The sequence below is a fragment of the Pristiophorus japonicus genome, chromosome 8 (genome assembly GCF_044704955.1).
Source record: "Pristiophorus japonicus isolate sPriJap1 chromosome 8, sPriJap1.hap1, whole genome shotgun sequence".
In the NCBI taxonomy this organism is placed as follows: Eukaryota; Metazoa; Chordata; class Chondrichthyes; family Pristiophoridae; genus Pristiophorus; species Pristiophorus japonicus.
This window is the reverse complement of record NC_091984.1, coordinates 130,689,525-130,711,085: the sequence shown is the minus strand read 5'-3', so window position 1 is coordinate 130,711,085 and position 21,561 is coordinate 130,689,525. Positions and strand designations below refer to the sequence as shown.

At 47.3% G+C, this 21,561-nt stretch overlaps 1 protein-coding gene and 1 pseudogene across 1 annotated transcript in view; one reads left to right on the top strand and one right to left on the bottom strand.

The window, feature by feature from the left end:
* The window catches only part of astn1 (astrotactin 1), a 3,463,295-nt gene that overhangs the window by 387,784 nt on the left and 3,053,950 nt on the right, over positions 1-21,561 (bottom strand). The gene's annotated exons all lie outside the window — the stretch shown is intronic.
* On the top strand, positions 15,795-15,995 carry LOC139269900 (U2 spliceosomal RNA; annotated as a pseudogene).

Here is a 21,561-nt window from a genome sequence, read left to right as displayed (position 1 = left end):
CTTTGGGTAAACACATTTCTTCTGAATTCCCCATTGGATTTCTTGGTGACTCTTATATTGATGGCCTCTAGTTTTGCTCTTCCCCACAAGTGGGAACACTCTGGGGTTGAAATTCGGTGACAACCCGTTTGGGGGCGCTAACCGAAACAAGGCGGGACTTCCTGCTCCGATGCAGAAATCCCGCCACAGCTGTGAAATCGGGGTTACCGGCCGCGAGAGGAAATGGAGCGCAATGTCGCGTGCTCCGCTTCCTCTCGGGGGGGTGGGGGGCGGGACCTTGGGGGGGGCGGGGGCAAACGCGCAGATTTCCCACTGTGACGCGAAGAGCCGCGTAGCGTTGGCTGGGAGCATCGGGTCCTCCCCTTCCATTAAAGGGGAAGGCACGCGGCGAGCAGGGCATCGGGGGAGAAGGGGCCGCCACCACACCACCAGGGAGCGGGGTACCGTGGCCGCAGCCCGGCAGAGAAGCGGAGTGCCGGCGCTGCAACATCGCGGCATGGACCCCGGGGGGGCAACGTCGCCCATTTGTCAAAATGTCGGCACCGCACCTCCCCTTTAATTTTTGCCCCGCGAGCGGAGGGCGGCCCGGTCTGCGGGGCGGTACTGAAATTCCGCCTCGGGATGAAGACGGGGTCACTGCGCACAGTGATGATGTCACAATCGCCGGCGCGGCAGCCTGGGGCGTTACTGGCAGGGGCGGGGCACGGCCGGAATTCTGCAAGAGGCTGCAGCGGACTCGCGCAATAAATCATTTGTGCCCGTTAATGCTCCCGGGGGCGCTAACGATTCAAATTTCTCCCCATGTGTCAACTCTATCATAAACACCAGCATGGACCAGTTGGCCTGTTTCTGTGCTGTACATTCTAAGCAGTGTCAAAGGTCTCTGTTATGAGAAAAGGCTGGAGAGATTTGGGCTTTTCAGTCTATAAAGGAGGAAGTCTGAGAGATGATCTAAGAGAGGGATATATTATAGTACATAGGAATATGAGTTTGCCATTCAGCCGTCGAGCCTTTTACGTAGAATATACAGCTCAGCCAGTCTTAGCCAGCGTTTATGCTCCACTCGAGCCTCCTCCAGTCTTTCCCCATCTAACCCGATCAGCATAACCCTCTATTCCCTTCTCCCTCATATGCTTGTCTAACCTCCCCTTAAATGCATCTAAACTATTCACTTCAACCACTCCCTGTGGTAGCAAGGTCCACATTCTCACCACTCTTTGAGTAAAGAGGTTTCATGATTTTTCTATTTGATTTCTTGGTACTATCTTATATTTACGGTCTCTAGTTTTGCTCTTCCCCACAAGTGGAAACACTCTTTCTTTGTCTACTCTATCGAAACCTTTTATAATTTTGAAGACCTCGATTAAGTCACCCCTCAGCCTTCTGTTTTGAAGAGAAAAGAGACCCAGTCTGTTCATCCTTTCCTAATATGATACCAGAAATGCAAGGTTATACCTAAGAACATAAGAAATAGGAGCAGGAGTAGGCCATTTGACCCCTCAAGCCTGCTCCACCATTTAGTAAGATCATGGCTGATCTGATCATGGACTCAGCTCCACTTCCCCACCCACTCCCCATAACCCCTAATTCCCTTGTCATTTAAGAAACTCTCTATTTCTGTCTTAAATTTATTCAATGTCCCAGCCTCCACAGCTCTCTGAGGCAGCGAATTCCACAGATTTACAACCCTCTGAAAGAAGAAATTTCTCCTCATCTCTGTTTTAAATGGGTGGCCCCTTATTCTAAGATTACGCCCTCTAGTTCTATTCTCCCCATCAGTGGAACCATCCTCTCTACATCCACCTTGTCAAGCCCCCTCATAATCTTATACGTTTCGATAAGATCACCTCTCATTCCTCTGAATTCCAATGAGTAGAGGCTCATAAGTCAACCCCTTCATCCCCGGAATCAACCTAGTGAACCTTCTCTGAACTTGCAGTGGCCTCACCAATACCTTATATAGCTGTAACAAGACTTCATGCTTGTAAATAATTTTTTGCACTCTCTCCAATGCCTCTATATTCTTCTTAAAATATGGCAACCAGACCTGTACACAGTACTTCATGTGTGATCTAACTAAGGCTATAAGAACATAAGAATTAGGAGCAGGAGTAGGACAATCAGCCCCTCGAGCCTGCTCCGCCATTCAATAAGATCATGGCTGATCTTCTACCTCAACTCCACTTTCCTGCAGTATCCCCATATCCCTTGATTCCCTTAATACCCAAAAATCTATCGACCTCTGTCTTGAATATACTCAACGACTGAACCTCCACAGGCCTCTGGGGTAGAGAATTCCCAAGATTCACCACCCTCTGAGTGAAGGAATTTCTTCTCTTCTCAGTCCTAAATGGCCGAGCCCTTATGCTGAGACTGTGACCCCGGGTTCTAGACTCCCCAGCCAGAGGAAACATCTTCCCTGTATCTACCCTGTCAAGCCCTGTAAGAATTTTGTATGTTTCAATGAGATCACCTCTCATTCTTCTAACTAAACTCTAGAGAATATAGACCTCGTCTACTCAATCTCTCCTCATAGGAGAATCTCCCCATCCCAGGAATCAGTCTGATGAACCTTCGTTGCACTCCCTCTTCGTTGCTCAGCGCCCTCCTGGATGCTCTTCCTCCGTTTAGGGCGGTCTTTGGCCAGGGACTCTCAGGTGCCGGTGGGGATGTTGCACTTTATCAAGGAGGCTTTGAGGGTGTCCTTGAAATGTTTCCTCTACCAATCTGGGGCTCGCTTGCCGTGTAGGAGTTCCGAGTAGAGGGCTTGCTTTGGGAGTCTCATGTCAGGCTTGCGAACAATGTGTCCCGCCCAATGGAGCTGGTCGAGTGTGGTCAGTGCTTCGATGCTGGGGATGTTGGCCTGATCGAGAACACTGACATTGGTGCATCTATCCTCCCAGGGGATTTGCAGGATCTTGCGGAGACATCGTTGGTAGTATTTCTCCAGCGATTTGAGGTGCCTACTGTATATGGTCCACGTCTCTGAGCCATACAGGAGGGCGGGTATCACTACAGCCCAATAGACCATAAGCTTGGTGCCAGATTTGAGGGCCTGATCTTCAAACACTCTCTTCCTCAGGTGACTGAAGGCAGCGCTTGCTCACTGGAGGTGGTGTTGGACCTCGTCGTCAATGTCTGCCCTTGCTGATAATAGGCTTCCGAGGTATGGAAAGTGGTCCACATTGTTCAAGGCCGTGCCTTGGATCTTGATGACTGGGGGGCAGTGCTGTGTGGTGGGGTTAGGTTGGTGGAGGACCTTTGTCTTACGGATATTTAGTGTAAGGCCCATGCTTTCGTACGCCTCAGTGAAGGTGTTGACGATGGCTTGGAGTTCAGACTCTGAATGTGCGGAGACACAGCGTCATCCACGTACTGTAGTTTCTCGAGGCGGTGTGGGGCTTTCAGCAATAGTGACACGCTAACGCTCTGCCCACACATCCATTTCCAGCTTGAAACAACTGGCCCTTCACCAGCTTTTAGCGCTGGTGCAGAATGGCAGAGATCTCGGAGCCGTGGGAGCGGAGAGAGACAAGAAGGTAAGATCCAAACCTGAGGATGGGTCGGAAGCTCTCCGGAGTCCTTGAAGTAATAGCAGCTGAGTCGTTCTCACAGAGAAGTCTGGTAAGAGATCATCTGGGGGAGATCAGCGAGCTCTGAACGGGGCGAGATCCCGGAGCCAGTTCCGTATTGCTCAGCAACAAGTCCAGGAGCCTCTTCAATGGACCAAAGGAGTTCAGTACAGAAACCACACTCAGGGGAGGGAGAAAGAGAGGGAGAGAGAGAGAGAGAGAGGGAGGGGGAGGGAGAGAGGGAGGGTGTGGGAGAGAAGGAGGGTGCGGGAGAGAGGGAAGGAATGGAGCAAAAGAGAAAGGAGAAAGAGATAGAAGTGAGGAAAGGGAATGAGAAAACAGAATGGAAAAATTTGATTGGGAGGGAGAGAAATAGAGAAAAAGGAATAGATAAAGAGAAAATGGGGAAAAAAAGGAGAGAGAGAGAGAATCCAGGGGCTCAGACTGGAAACGTCGCCCCCAGCTCAGCATTCCGAGCAGTAACAAACGGGAATCTGTTCCACCTCTGCCTATCCAGGCTAGATCCAAGGTCGTCCCATCCTCTGCCATCCAATTACGGTACGCGGATGACACTTGCGTCTGCGCACACTCGGAGGCCAAACTCCAAGCCATTGTCAACACCTTCATCGAGGCATACGAAAGCATGGGCCTTACACTAAACATCTGTAAGACAAAGATCCTCCAACAACCTGACCCCGCCACACAGCACTGCCCCCCAGTCATCAAAATCCACGGTGCGGTCTTGGACAACATGGACCATTTTCCATACCTCAGGAGCATACTTTCAGCAAGGGCAGACATCGATGACGAGGTCCAACACCACCTTCAGTGTGCCAGCGCAGCCTTTGGTCACCTGAGGAAGCGAGTTTTTGAAGACCAGGACGTCAAATCTGGCACCAAGCTTACGGTCTTCAGGGCAGTAGTAATACCCACCCTCCTATATGGCACAGAGACATGGACCATATACAGTAGACATCTCAAAGCGCTGGAGAAATACCACCAACGATGTCTCCGCAAGATCCTGCAAATCCCCTGGGAGGACAGACGCACCAATGTCAGTGCTCTCAATCAGGCCAACATTCCCAGTATTGAAGCACTGACCACGCTCGACCAACTCCGTTGGATGGGCCACATGCCTGACACGAGACTGCCAAAGCAAGTGCTCTTCTCAGAGTCTCGACACGGCAAGTGAGCCCCAGGTGGGCAAAGGAAATGCTTCAGGGACACCCTCAAAGCCTCCTTGATGAAGTGCAACATCCCCACCAACACCTGGGAGTCTCTGGCCAAAGACCGCCCTAAGTGGTGGAAGAGCATCCAGGAGGGCGGTGAGCACCTCAAGTCTCGTTGCCGCGAGTATGCATAAACCAAGCGCAGACAGCGGAAGGAGCGTGCGGCAAACCAGGCTTCCCACCCTCCCTTTCCTTTAACCGCTGTCTGCCCTAACTGTGACAGAGACTGTAGGTCCCACATTGGACCGTACAGTCACCTGAGAATTTTAGAGTGGAAGCAAGCCATCCTCGACTTTGACGGACTGCCTTTAATGATCTTACATGTGCCTAACCTGTGACTTTGCCTCAGTGTCTCCCCTGTGGCTGCCTCATGGGTCTGGGAAGGCTGCTGTGTTCCCTGTGTGGAAACTGCAGATGTCATTCTGGGATGCCATCGAGCAGCTTTGGCCTTGGAAGGCCTGGCTGGAGACTGGTCAACACCCTCCTGGGAGGATTCAGTCTGGCTTGGCTCAGGTAAGGCCATGTCTGGAGGCACTGGTGGAGTGACAGGTCTGGGGCCAGGAATGCTGCGAGCCGGAGGGAACACATCATCCGTATCCTGGCCCGAGGAGCCTGAGTCACTCACCAGGGGCGGCACAATACCACCACCACCAATCAGGGAGCTCAGGTCGGTGCTGTGGCACCACAACGGAAGGTCCCTTGTGGCCCGTGGTGGACCCAGCCACGAAAGCAACACTGAGGTCTCGGGGGGCACCCAGCTGAGACTGCATGAGAGCAGCCACAGTCTGAAAGCCACCAGATATGACAGCACTTAGACGCTCCGTCAACTCTTGCAGAGCCACGGCCATCCGCTCCAAAGCAGCAACGATACGCTCGTTCCCTCGCGCCTGTGCTGTGATGGCAGCTGCCACATCACCCTAAGGGTGAATTTCCCGTGGGAATAACGGCCCAATTAAGACTGCGAACTTTCAGGTTTGAAGGACCTTTTTTGTGGTCAAAAAGCTGAATTTGGATCCAATGGCCAGTAAAGTAGTATTATAACGAGGAAAGGGTATTCAGTACAATGATGAGATTATGTGCTCGCTGAGGGCTAACCTTACCAAACCCTTTCCCCTCATGCTCAATACACGCACCTTTGGACTCTGCCAGTGCATCATTGATTACCGCCCCTTTTCCTCATTTCTCTCCAGAATACCAGTTCGCTCACGGACAACAGCCTGGTTATCCATGACCTTAGTGTGGATGACTAATTGATATCCCAACTTTGACTGAAAGTTGACTCACAGGTGATGACCCCTTTCCTATACCGAGCTCCCCTGCCAGAGAGGCTACACTTCCCACTACCCGCTCCGCCCAAACTGTGGCAGAGACCGTGTGGCACTCGTCGCCAGATCATACCTTTGCCAATTTTTATGGTCTATAATACTCCTGTGAAGCACCTTAGGATGTTTTACTACATTAAAGGTGCTATGTAAATACAAGTTTTGTTGAAGCTGTTGTTGTCTCTTCCTCCAGCTCCTCTGGAACCGCCTTCTCCTTCAAGCACCTCATCTTAATCCCCTGTTTCCTCTCCTTTAAAACCCTTGTTATCGATAGCCCACCCCGGAAACTGCATACTGCGTTTCCCTCTCCTGCCGAAGAGTGCTAAGGCCAACTGCAGGAACACCTGCTAAAGCTCAACTAACGCAGCATAGATCAATTGGGACCTTTCTTTTCCGTACAACTCAGTGTCTCGCTCGGGTTACATTTACACAAGGGGGGAAAAAATATTTTCTGATCTACAAGTATCTTTGCAGGTTGCAACAGGTCAGTTGGTTGAAGCTTTCTACATTGAAAGAAAGACTTACATTAATATAGCACCTTTCACGAGCACCGGGCATCTCAAAGTGCTTTACAGCCAATTAAGTACTTTTGGAGTGTAGTCATTGTTATAATATGGGAAATGAGGCAGTCAATTTGCACACAGCAAGCTCCCACAAACAGTAATGTGATAATGACCAGATAATCTGTTTTTGTTATGTTGATTGAGGGTTAAATATTGGCCAGGACACCGGGGATAACTCCCCTGCTCTTCTTCAAAATAGTGCCATGGGATCTTTTATGTCCACCTGAGGGGGCAGATGGGATCTCGGTTTAACATCTCATCCGAAAGACAGCAGCTCTGACAGTGCAGCACTCCCTCAGCACTGCACTGGAGTGTCAGCCCAGATTTATGTGCTCAAGACTCAGAGACGTGTGTGCTGCCCACTGAGCCATGGCTGACACTGTTGAATACAAACTAATGAGAAAAATACTTTACAATAAAAAAGCAAACATAGAAAAGGGACATCAAAGAATGAAGTACGGAAACCGTAAACAAGCGCTGTGCCTGTGAAGAATGAGTTGGCACCGACAGCGATGATCAGTGAGCTTGACACAGTCTGGACAATACAGCTTCACAGCTCTATATGTTTTCTTCAATTGCAAATGCAATCTGAAAAAGGCCATATGTTAAAGGTCATTATGCCACACTCCAAAGTCTCTTGGAGTGAGGCACTCTGTTTAATGGAGATGTAATGATTGCCTTCTAATAAATTGACATAAAAAAGAAAATCCATTTCAATATCAACCGTGAAAAAAAAAGATTGTTTTACACATAATTGCTGGAGAAAGCTTGAAGATGGAGAGTCATTGTCACAGCTCATGTGGGGTTATTATGGGTTGTTATCGACTGTGCTTGATTAGTTCAGTTGCTTCCTGATTATTTATAGTTTGAGTCTCCTGCAGCTATCTCACACGCAGACACACACGCACAGACACACACAGACACACACGCACAGACACACACAGACACACGCAGACACACACAGACACACGCAGACACGCATGCACAAAGACACACACGCGCACACACACACAGACACGCACGCACACAGACACGCACGCACAAAGACAGACACGCGCATAAACACACAGACACGCACGCACACAGACACACACACACACACAGACACTCAGACACGCACGCACACAGACACACGCGCACACACGCACACAACTGGTTTCCATGCACGAATATTCCGCCACTGCTCACGAGAACCTGGCACAATTAACCAGATCATGCTTAATATGTATCTCGACACACAACAGCCTCGGAACATGTAGCAGGCCTGTTCACACACACCTCCTTTCCAAACACAATTCAAAAAATATCCCATCATCACATGTAGTATCAATACAGTGCATGGGAGATAATGGCAAACTGGAATAAAGCTGATGTCTTTCTTTTATAAGATTGGTTTGAGTTACACAAAGCTGTGCTTATCTGTCCATCAATGGGCCTGAATTCATCAACCTTCGCATTGCTTGTACACTTGGTGAGATCATAATCTAAATCTGTGACCTGTCTTTCACCCCCAGCTTTGCAAAGCAATTTGCAACCCCATCCAGTGCTCCCTCAGTCCCAGTTCTGATTGAAGCCATATGCTATTTTCCCTCACTCTCCGTGAATATGATCAAGGTGCATTTTCGCTCTTGCCTTTCTTTCACCTATCCAAGTGTAGTCACGTTGTCTCCAGCAATGGCTTCTCTTTCCACTTCCACACCGTCACCTCTGAAGTCTACCAAAGATCCATCCATGGCCCTCTCCTTCTTCCTCATCCAAATACAGCCCCTTGTGACATTAACTGCAGACTACCTCTGGAACCTCCTCCAGCCCTACAACCCTCCGAGATCTCTGCATTCCTCGAATTCTGGTCTCTTGCACATTCCCGATTTTCATCGCTCCATCAGTGGAGGCCGTGCCTTCAGCTGTCTAGGCCCCAAGCTCTGGAAGTCCCTTCATAAACCTCTCCGCATCTCTACCTCTCCCTCCTCCTCCTTTAAGCCCCTACTTAAAACCTGCCTCTTTGACCAAGCTTTTGTTCACCTGTCTGCTTTATGGTGCTCGGTGTCTAATTTTGTCTGACAACTCTCCTGTGAAGTCGATGAAGCACAGTGGCACTGACAACACCAAGCATTATCTCTCAACACTCTTCTCGACCGCTCCACTGCCTCGACTGGTTATTCGACATCCAGTTTTGGATGAGCTTCAATTTCCTCGACTTATACATTGGGAAGGCCGAAACCAGCACCTTTGGCCCCAGCCACAAAGACTGTTCCCTCAACACTTGATTCCCACCACCCACCCGCCCCCCCTCACCATTTCTGTCTCAGGCTGAACCAGATAGTTTGGAACCCAAATGTTCAACTCCTAGGTGACCTTCTGACTCCCTTTCCTCTCAGAAAGACCACCCACATGGCCCCTAGAAGCCTCATTCATGTCTTCGTTGCCCCTAAATGCTACTATGTCAATGCTCTCCTGCTGGCATTCCATCATCCACATTCCACAAACTTCAACTCATCTGAAACTCAGCTGCCCATCTCCTATTTCACACCAAGTCCCATTCACTCATCACCAGGGTGTCCCTGGAGATGGAGCACACGGTGTCCACCAGTATGCTCACGGCCTTCTGCGAGAGATGGGACTAGAGTGCATCATCACCCCGGCAACCAAATTTTAATTTGACCATTTAAAGTTTAAATTATCGGTTTTAGTGCCTCTTTAATAAGGGGGCACTTGATTTACATGTTCAATTAAAATAGTTGTAGAGCTGTTGAGTGGGAGTGGCTTCGCCACTTAGCAGTTGTGAGCCTGATGGAGGAACTGCTGCCTTGCTGCCTGCCTACAAGCAGAGAGACAGTGAGGCTCCAGGAGAGGAGGAAGAGGTCACTCATCACTGCTACCCTTACTGACCTACTTTGGCTCCCAGTCGCACAACGCCTCCAATTTAAAATTCACATCCTTGTGTTTAAATCCCTTCATGGCCCCTCCCTTTCTCCATCTCTGTAACCTCGCCCCAACTCTCCGCTCCTCTGACTCACCTCCATTCATCCCCACCAGTGGTGCTCGTTGAGCCACCTAGGCCCTGTGCTTTGAGCAAGGTTTGCCCTGTGCTCTGAATTTCCTCCCTAAACTCCACTACCTCTGTTGCTCCCTCTCCTCCTTTAAGACCCCCCCTTATGACCCACCTCTTTGATCAAGGTTTTGGTCATCTACCTCAATATCTCCTCATTAGCTCCCTGTCCGTTGATTGATTATGCCGATGAGAAGCGCTTTGAGACATTTTTCTATGTTAAGGGCGTTAGAGAAATGTAGTTTGCTGTCCCATGAATGAAGTCCATCCCACCTCACTCCCAGACCTGTTGGCATGAGCCAATGCTCCCTCGGGTCGCCAACTCTGATTGGATGTAGCCCTGGAGATTTCATCATATGACCTCCCTGCCATGCCAAACCGTCTTCTTTTCCCCCAGCTCCAATATTTTTACATCTAATTAACAAAAATGTTCAAAGAAAATGAACAAAAATATTAATGCCGTTTCAATTTTGCTCTTGGCTTGCTCCAGAAGATTGGTCTTTAATTCCTGGATACTCCAGGCCAAACCTGGAGGGTTGTCAACCCTAGTGCTCCTTCACTCTCAGTCCTACAATTGAGAGCATTTCCCGAGCTCCATGCCTCCCAGTTCTTGATTAGGGTTAGATCTTCGAATCATACAATGGTCCAGCACAGAAGGAGGCCATTTGGTCTGTCGAGCCCGTGCCAGCTCTCTGCAAGAGCACTTCAGCTAGTCCCACCCCCCCACCCTTTCTCCATAGCCCTGCAATTTTATTTCCTGCAGGTACTTATCAAATTCTCTTTTGAAAGCCACGATTGAATCTGCCTCCGCCATCCTTTTAGGCAGTGCATTCGAGATCCTAATCATTCGCTGTGTAAAAAAGTCTTCTCCTGTCACCTTTGGTTCTTCCGTCAATTACGTTAAGTCTGTGTCCTCTGGTTCTTGACCCTTCTGACAATGGGAACAGTTTCTCTCTATCTACTCTGTCCAGACCCCTCATGATTTTGAACACCTCTGTCAAATCTCCTCTCAACCTTCTCTGCTCAAAGGAGAACAACCCCAGCTTCTCCAGTCTGCCCACGTAACTGAAGTCCCTCATCCCTGAAACCATTCTTGTAAACCCTCCCCAAGGCCATCATATCGTTCTTAAAGTGCCCAGAATTGGACACAATACTCCAGTTGAGGCCAAACTAGTGTTTTATTATATAAAGGCTCATCATAACTTCCTTGCTTTCGTACTCTATGCCTCTATTTATGAAGCCCAGGATCTGGTCAACTTTGTTAACCGCTTTCTCAACCTTCAACGATTTGGCCACATATTCCCCCAGGTCTCTCTGTTCCTGCACCCCCTTTAGGATTGTACCCTTCAGTTTATATTACTTCTCATTCTTCCAATTAAAATGTATCATTTGTGCTCGGCCAGTCCCACTGAAGCCCATCTTGAACCCCTTCAGTCCCAGGCCTGTTCGGTGAAGTCACATCCTGTGCTCCCTCAATTTTCCACCTAACGTGCCTAATGATGTGGAGGTATTGGCTAAGATTTGCATCAACAGGACAAACAAACATTGGAACTCAAGTCAGAATCTCATATTGCTGTCCAGTTTGGTAAAAAGATGGCAAACCTGCTCCTCTATCTATCCAGCAAAGAAGGTCAGATAGATTCAACCAATGGCAGGATCTTATGACAGCAGGAGTATACCTCGCAGGAACTGACTGAATTGTGCAGGGGGCCAGCTAGCATGCCACCTATTGGATAACCTGGTATTGCAGCATGGCCATTGAACTATTTCACCCTGTTACCTCTCACCGCTCCTAAATACACCCAACCCTCAGTGACTTGCAATACTATCATTCTTTGACTCCAACACTCCACATACACAATACAAACACTGGGTCGATTTATTCTGAGCCACCAACTAGTTAAGTATGCTGCGACCATGTAACAACAACAGCAACTTGTATTTATATCGAACCTTTAATGTAGTACAGCATCCCAAGGCGCTGTACAGCAGTGTTATAAGACAAAAATCAAATTTGACACCGAGCCACATAAAAAGAAATTACGGCAGATGACCAAAGGTTTGGTCAAAGAGGTAGGTTTTAAGGAGTGTCTTGAAGGAGGAAAGAGAGGCAGAGAGGCGGCGAGGTTTAGGGAGGGAGTTCCAGAGCTTGAGGCCCAGGCAGCTGAAGGCACGGACACCAATGGTTGAGCGACTATAATCAGAGATGCTCAGGAGGGCAAAATTTGAGGAGCGCAGACATCTCGGGGGCTGTGGCGCTGGAAGAGATTACAGAGATAGGGAGGGGCAAGGCCATGGAGGGATTTGTAAACAAGGATGAGAATTTTGAAACCAACACTGCATACTACTGACCTTTTTAAAATAAAAACAATTACCTGCCCAAAGGCTCAACACAGTTGTGCTCCGATTAGCTGAGCCACAAAGATCAAGTTCAACCCTCAGTCTGTATGGAGTTAGTGGGTTGGTGGTAGGGATGCTAACAACTAGCCTTAGTGTATTGGTTTAGAGAGAGGAAATCAATCAAGGTTACAACTCCTGATCACTACCTATGGATCTCTGCTGAATTGCACGTGTCTGTGATCCTTGGGACCTCGGCTGTAAATACCCATTGATCAAACAGCCAAACCACCCATACTCTTTGTTTTCTGTCTCTTAGTACTCTCTTTATCCACATGTGTGCTTTGCCTGATAATAATCACTCAACCATTGGTGGGCTGTGCCTTTTGTTGCCTGGGCCCCAAGCTCTGGAACTCCCTGCCTAAAACTCTCCGCCTCTCTACCTCTCTTTCCTCCTTCAGGACGCTCCTTAAAACCTACCTCTTTGACCAAGCTTTTGGTCACCTGCCTAATTTCTACTTTTGCGGCTTGGTGTCAATTTTTTAAATCTCATAACACTCCTGTGAAGCGCCTTGGAGTGTTTCACTACGTTAAAGGCACTATATAAAAACAAGTTGTTGTTGTTGTTTCATACCATGGGCTGAATTCACCTCTTCAGGATGGAGTTCCTCTGAAATATGATCCATTTAATTGGGACAAGAGTTATTATTGATGCAATGCATATTGTTGGCAGGATTCCTGCCACCAACCTGTCAGTACCCGGCTGTTAATCCCAGTGAGTTTTGCAGCACCAGCAGGACACTTAGTCCTGGCCAATATTTATCCCTCAATCAACATAACAAAAATAGATTGTGTGGTCATTATCACATGGCTGTTTGTGGGAGCTTGCTGTGCGCAAATTAGCTGCCGTGTTTCCCACATTACAACAGTGACTGAACTCCAAAAGTACTTCATTGGCTGCAAAGCGCTTTGAGACATCCGGTGGTTGTGAAAGGCTCTATATAAATCTAAGTCTTTCTTTATTTACTAAAGGAGCTGTTAAGCTCTTTTTACTTCCTTCTCCTGCTTTTTCTCTCTTTCCCTGGTCAATATCTAACGTGTTGTAAAATTGTTGTGAAGTACCTTGGGATGTTTTACTATGTTAAAGGTGCTATATAAATAAAAGTTATTATTATTATTATTGGGGGACCACAGGGCCCTGCTTCCACAGGCAATCCTCAGAAGCAGTACTAAGAGGGATATATGCCAGGAAAATCCTTGGGGACCTGACGACTTACCCTCCCCTCCCCCCGCCATCATTTACACTTTGTTGAAACAAAAGGCTTGGTCAGCGATGGCCCTGGCAGTGGAGGGGAAGGGGGGGGGAAATCCAGGTTGGGCCAGTCATCATCATCATGATAGGCGGTCCCTCGAAGCAAGGATGACTTGCTTTCATGCCAAAAAGGGATGAGTTCACAGGTGTTTCAATGAAGGATCGAATATTCCAGATCCCGAACTACATCGTGAAGGGTAGAAGATGCCACTGTGTGGATTTTTGTTAACGTGTGATGGCTGTTGCACGTCAGCCACCACACGGGCTTGACAGAGCTAGGGTTAACCAGGACAACTGGAGACCAGCTCTGCTGCACAGACCTAATGCGCACACATATCGCAGTGTGGGCTGGCCCGTGCTGCCCCTGGGCCCTCGCCTCTTCTGGGCCCCGTACCCTCATTTGCCGCAGCTCCACCACGATCTCTCGCCACTCCTCCGCCACAAACATTCGGCAACACACACACGCCCCCCACACGCACACACACCCCCCACACGCACACACACACCACCCAAATGCACACACACAACCCCCCACACACACACACACACAAACACACACACGCCAGTGAGGCAACTTTGGGTCTCAGTATCGGAGTTTCATTTCATTCTCCACCACTGTCCATCGTGGTTGGTATTGCAAAAGAGAATCCAACTCCATGTCTCTTGACTCCTGTCCCCTGCATTTGGTCACCAATCAAGAGAACCTGCTCCCGACATACGGCACAGAAAACATGGGGGAAAAACAAAAATCAACTGAGCTGCCAGAGACAGAGAGGTGTCCTGTAGTTCAGTGAGGAACCATTATTCTCCAACAAGCAAGAGTCAAACCACCTCCCCTTGATATTCAACGGCATTCCCATCGCCGCATCCCCCAACATCAATATCCTTGGGGTCACCATTGACCAGAAACATAACTGGACCAGCCACATAAATACTGTGGCATCAAGAGCGGGTCAGAGGCTGGGTATTCTCCAGCGAGTGTCTCACCTTCTGACTCCCCAAAGTCTTTCCACAAGGCACAAGTCAGGACTTTGATGGAATACTCTCCACTTGCCTGGATGAATGCAGCTCCAACAACATTCAAGAAGTTTGATACCATCCAGGGCAAAGCAGCCCATTTGATTGGCACCCCATCTACCACCTTCAACATTCACTTCCTCCATCACTGTGCACTGTGGCTGCAGTGTGCACCATTTATAGAATGCACTGCAACAACTCGCCAAGGCTTCTTCGACAGCACCTCCCAAGGACCAGGGTAGAAGGCGCATGGGAACACCATCACCTGCAAGTTCCCTGCCAAGTCACATACCACCCTGATTTGGAAATATATCGGTGTTCCTTCATCGTCACTGGGTCAGAATTCTGGCACCCCCTCAGTTACAGCACTGTGGGAGTACCTTCACCATACGGATTGCAGCGATTCCAGAAGGAGCGTCACCACCACCTTCTCCAGGGCAATTAGGGATGGGCAATAAATGCTGGTCTTGCCAGCGATGCACATATCCTGGAACTAATTTTTTTTAAATGGGGGTAGGTGTGGGGGCGGTTGGAAGATTTCCTCTGTAAATTATTTGTGGCCAAATAATAACCCGCTTTATAAACAATGGGCTAGAATTTCCAAACAACCCGCCAGCGCCCAACTGCTGCCCAAAAGACCGCTAAGATTCCCAAAATTATCGCCGGTGAAATATTCCCCCAAAAAAGAAAAATTTCGTCCAGCGAAAAAAATGGGCTTTACACCCCAATTCTCAGCGAAAAAGTGGAATCTTGGGTGGATTGTGCAGTTCCTAAAGAAATTGGGTGATAATAAATAAATTTACTAAAAATTTACCCTGAGGCTGCGGCCTAGGAGGAGAAAAACACAAAAATATTTTTTTTTAAAACATAAAATAAAAAAATCATAAAAACATTCTCAGGATCCTTTTCACTTAAATCACTACAAGAGAATTTTAAAATAATGAGTAAAAAACCAATTACTTGCCTTTTTCTTGCAGAGCTATTCACCTACCGCCCAGCTCCGCTGATCCTCTTGGGCAGTTGTTTTTATACTTACCTACGGGTCACCACTCAGCCAAATATCGCACCAGGGTGATTGGAGGACGGAGCACGTCGGCAGTCCGCTCCCCAGCGGTACTTCAAAACCGCCAGTGTAACTCAGCTGGGCAATTTCTCGCCGATCCAGTTATCGCCCAAAACGACCAACACCACCGAGAAACCGGGCGGCGAACCACTGGAAATTCTAGTTTAATGTGTTTATGTTTTCACTACAAATGGCAATTAGAGGAAATCTTCACATGTGATACGTTCATAGTAAGTCATCAATGGTACCGGGAAGCAGCTAATGGAGTTTGGGATGGGCGAGACTGAGATGGCAATTCATTCAATCTGAAACTTTGAATCCAATTAATTTATCGCTTCTCGGCCTTTTGGCTAAGATCATGCGTAACTGACCTGACAGGGGAGTAACCATGACCCCAAAGTGGTTCTCCCTGGATCAGGAAGGTGGTTCTCCTATGCTTTTTGGAAATAGGAGGTGTGTGGGGGGCCTGACCCATCCACCTCCATGGCACGAACCTGGTATTGCAGTACTTCCAGGAACGGTGCAGTGGCTCTAGGCCTTTTGGCTAAGAGCATTGGCGCAGAGTGATCCTTGATGTGTGCAAGGTGACCTCTGGTGTTTGTGATTTGACAAAGAATTGGAAAGATTGGCAACGAAAAATTAAAAAAAAAAAATTAATTTCACAATCATTTTAACTGCAAAAACAAACTGCACGCATTTCATCTTGAATGAACTAACGGTTTTGATATATAATTTACATATTAATTATTCTAGGTTTAACTGCGCCATAATTCCAGCCTCAAGTAATTTTAGCGAAACAAACTCTTTCATATTCGGTTATTAAGTTCAAATACTATTACATGCTGAACTCATTTATGGAAATTAATAAATTATAGTTTTGCTTTGCTATTCAGACCAAGAGGTCCCAGATTCAGTACCTGCTCTGTGACGAGTTAGCCCATCCCATCTAAAGACACGTCGGGGTGTTAGCTTTGTACTCTACTCCACTGTGGTAGTGAAGGTAAATAAAACTGGGGTATTGGAGACCTCCACTCTCGATGGGGGAAGGGCCGGGGGGGCGGGGAGTGGGGGTCAGAGTGTATAACTCTCAGGGAATCAGAGAGTCCACCTCTCATGGGGGGGGTGCGGGAGTCAGAGAGGGTAACTCCCAGGAGTAGCAAGGAACTTGAGGCACTTGAGAAATTTCTCGATTTCACAATACCAAGTCTACCTCTGTCAGTGAGTTCATGGTGAGTAAAGACACTCAACTACAGGGGGACCCAACTTTTACAAGGTAAACGTTTTCAAACTGCGGGCAAGTGGCACGTGATCAAACCTCCAAGAATACGTCCAACTAGACTTTGCAACCTTAGCAGTAACAGACCACGTTGCAGCATGCAGAGTACGATAGGCAAGGCAAGTGTTCTGTGAATAAATGTCTTCTTGAAAAGTAATGGAATTCAAAAGAAAACATGGAAGATGAAAACTGAGAAAATTGGGACTGTGTTGTTGCAGTGGGTGAGACAATGCTTTTTAAGGATTTAAATCGAGTCCATATTTGTACAATGAAAGTTTCTTCTTGTCTGATGGCTCTGAGGATCCTGGATTGGGCAGCCTTAATCCAATTCCTTGCAGACGTGGTTCCTAATGTATCCTGACTTGCCACTAAATTGGCAATTTCCACTCAAGAGAGACCACAAGATGGAGTAAGGGCTGAAGCACATTGCTTGGACAGAGTAGAGAGAGATTTATTTCTTCTAATCATGCTAACCCTGACTTGTGTTAAATTAAGGCGCTCAGTCTCAATAGTGTCCCGTACCTTCATTAATTATTCTCACCCCATGCAGCACAACACCGCACACAGAAAAAAATTAGGGAGAAGGCGGTGGGAATGTTTATGGGAATGCCCAAGTGGAAAAGGTTTCAATGCACAAACAGTCGCAGGAACCCTGAATGTGGTGAGGCCTTGTTTTGTAAAACCTGTAGGGTTGCCCCAGTGTCGTCAGGCAGGAACAGAGACCATTCAGGCAAGAGCCCTAGGAGGCGAGGGCACCACAAAACATGATAACCAAGCAATCAATTAACTGCATGCAATGCAGTAACATTACACAAATAATAATTAAATCATAATGCGATTATGGGTGTCAGTTATCGCCACTATACCCTGCGGTGCCCACCAGTCGGGCAAGGCCTCAAACGTATGGCACAGGCGGACACCTCATGCCCCTCTCACCAGGACCACCTGGGTACGGCCGATGCTGCGGAAGAGAGGCAGGCAGTCAGTAAGATTGTCTTGTGGCTAGGGCTCGTGACATGTCGGGGCAATGTTGTTATGTCATCATAGGCAGTCCCTCGGAATCGAGGAAGACTTGCTTCCACTCTAAATATGAGTCCTTAGGGACTGTACAGTCCAATTCGAGAACCACAGTCCCTCTCACAGGCGGGACAGATAGTCGTTGAGGGAAGGGGTGGGTGGAACAGGTTTGCCGCATGCTCTTTCCTCTGCCTGCATTTGTTTTCTGCTCTCGGCGATGAGACTCGAGGTGCTCAGCGCCCTCCCGGATGCACTTCCTCCACTTAGGGCGGTCTTTGACCAGGGACTCTCAGGTGTCGGTGGGGATGTTGCTGTTATGTAAATCAGCAAGGAAAGATTTAAAAGAAATAAATAGCACTCAACTGCAGCATGAAAAAAAAGCATTCCATTAACTGTGGGGCACCGGAGGGACTGGAGTGCATCATCACGCCCGGCAACCAAATTTTAATTTGATTTTACGTTTTAAAGTTTAATTTGTTTTAATTGCCGGTGCTTTTAGTGTCCCCCTCTCCTTTTATAGGGGGCACTGGAAAAAGGAAAAATTTGATTTTAGTGCCCCAAAAAAAAAAAAAACCACAAAAAAAATAAATAAAAAAGGGGCCTTGTAAATGTCTTGTGTGTGTCATCCAGGTCGGGTGGCACGGATACATGTTTTATGTTTTTGCAGTTTAACTCAAAAGAGTTCCATTAACTGTGGCCCAGTGCAAAGTTCTGATTCAATGTCAACTACATATTAACTCCATTGTCAGCTGAACCCACTGCAAATGGCTAATGATATAAGGATGATCATTTGCCTTTATTAAATAACAATGTCAAGTGATATACAACAACCATTTACACAAATTAACCCACTTGAGTAGATGAGTGCTCTCAATCATTGCTCATGGATTTCTGTGCACTGGCCATGTGCTGCAACCCCAGGTACAAGGGTATTCAGTAAACCAGCGCAGCATCACTTATGAGCTCAAGCCATTTGGGTTTCTGCCAATCAGGAATTGATGTACTGAGTGCTATTGGAACCAAAGCTCGCTGAAATAACTCCAGCCCTCATACACAGCCGAGATGAATGGGTGAATGCCTCCGTGAATTAAGGGTTAGCAAAAGATTATGGTAAACTCCCCTGCTGCCTTGATTGGTTACATGCACTGTACGGCCACACATAAGAAACACATAAGAAGTAGGAGCGGGAGTAGGCCTTTCGGCCCATTCGAGCCTGCTATGCCATTGAGTGAGATCCTGGCTGATCTGATCCTGGCTTCACACAGAGAAAAGAAGGCACCAGCTTCGATCCTCAATCTGCAAGGGAGTTAGCTGCTCTCAGCTGGGGCGAGTGCTTGCCCACCCGTGACTCGTGCATGGCATATTGGGTGAGGATTGGACTCAGCAGGGATGACTTCTGGGATGTAACTGCCTGCAGCCACTCACTGTCGAGGCTGACAGGTTCAACATGCCCACAGCATGAAGTTCCAGTGGTCAGCAGAACCGATGGGGCCAGAGCCCGTTGGTTTTCCAACGCTTTCAGAACAGGAAGCAAAAAAACCAGAACGAGAAAATTCCAAAATATAATGGCCCAGAAATCCCGGTCTCCCGGGTTCGTATGGAGTTTCTATGGACTCGGGAAGGTATCGGAAATGCCCGTTTTCAACGCACAAAACACATGCGCTGAAAGCTGGCTTTTCCGATCTGTCAAGTTTCTGGCTTGACAGATCTTCCGCGTATCTGGAGCGAGGACATTTACAAGGGCAAGATTGCATGATTTACGCATATCTTGTCCAGCAAATGTCCTCAAAACTCTTGTGCTTCATGAAAGCAGGCGCATAGCCTACTTATTCAGGTGTAAGAGTTTTAAAATACACAAAAACATTTCAAAATAAAGTTATAAAAACACATTTTATTGTTAAAAACCCTCCCCACTACGGTAAGTTTATTTTAAAGCATAATTTTAAAAACTTTTTTAAAAATCGGGAAAATATATATTTTTTTAAATACTTTAAGAACTTTAATTTAAATTAATAAAAATATGTTGTGCATTTTTTCTATCTTTTATTAGTGTTTTGTGGGGATTTTCTCATTCATAGTAATAGGAGTTTCAGACTTACGAAACTCCTATTACTATGAATGATAATATACTATACCTGATTGGCTGCCCAGAGCCATGTGACTCCAGCCCCAGGCCTGCGCACGTCCTGACGTGCACACGCTGCGACGCGCAGTCAGGAAAGGCCTCCAGACCAGGATCTCGCGCGGCCACAGCAGTTTCAGGTAGGCATGCCCTTTTTTTCTAAAATCTATTCGAACACCCGCGGGAAGGAGAAACTGGGATTTCTGGGCCATTGTCGTTACCTCATCAGTACTGGTAGTGTACCACATGATAGATAATTTCTAGCACTTGCAATATGTTTTCTTTAATTTCTTCTTTCTGGTCTCTTGAAGGTGCTTACTCCTTGTGGAGTACAGTGACACAGATACCCACCTACACAGTGAGCATCCTGGCTGAAATCATCTCATTCAGAATGGACCGAGGACCGTGTAATGTATTTACTTCATGGGTTCTTTGCTTAAGAATTCATAGCAACACATTGCTATTAAGAACTAGTTGGTTTATTAGCAAAGGTTTAACAATCACACTACACATTATCAGTTCATCCATCAGGCTCACAACCACCTGCCTCATTGTGGATCCCCCGAACCCAACTGGCTGGGGTTTTATTGAGTCTTGTGAACATCACGTGACTAGCTAAACCACTCCCAACTCAACATCCCCACAAACCTGTGCGCATAGGTCATGCGTTCAAGTCCCACTCCAGGGACTTGAGCATATAAATCTAGGCTGACACTCCAGTGCAGTGCTGAGGGAGCACTGCATTGTCGGAGGTACAGTCTTTCAGATGAGACGTTAAACCGAGGCCCTGTCTGCTCTCTCAAGTAGATGTAAAAGATCCCATGGCATTATTTTGAAGAAAAGCGGGAGAGTTATCCCCAGTGTCCTGGCCAATATTTATCTCTCAATCAACAGAACAAAAACAGATTATCTGGTCATTATCACATTGTTGTTTGTGGGAGTAAAACAGCAATGTGATAATGACCAGATAATCTGTTTTTGTTATATTGATCGATTAGTTGCTGCATTTCCTACATTGCAACAGTGACCACACTCCAAAAGTGCTTCATTGGCTTTAAAGCGCTTTTAGACGTCCGGTGGTCGTAAAAGGGGCTATATAAATGCAAGTCTTTCTTTTTTTTTCTTCCAGTTTACATCGACAGCACCCGGCACTGAGTTATAAAGAGACATGTGCTGCAGGCACGGTTTCTGATGAGCTGAACACAAATGAAGTCAGTAAGTGACCTTTGCAGTAGTAAGAGAGATGGAACTGCTCATTATGGATGAGAGGAGATATAAATTCTTGATTTCTAAAGTCTAATATTGGAATGTGACCATTTGTCTTTAAGTGAAAAGTGCCCCACCCCATTAAGATACCTCTATTTTTCATGAGCCAGTCGCTTGGAGTTGGCTGGAGCTCCCTTTGCTGAGTCTATTACATTCTATTCTGAGAAGTGTCTTTGCCCTTTCGCGGCAAATCACTCCCGTTCCCTCACTTTCCTGTTTTGTGTGTGATTATCTCAAGAGAACCAGAAGAGTCTGCTCTTGCTTCAAGGACATCATTTGTCACTATTACATTCCATTGTGTCTGACTCCCAAACTCGTAGCCCTAATGACAGCACAAGTGAGGCCAAAAGCAACAAGAAATGATTTGCAGGCCTATAAAATGCAAAGGAAAAAAACACACCGGTGGGTTTCCAGGG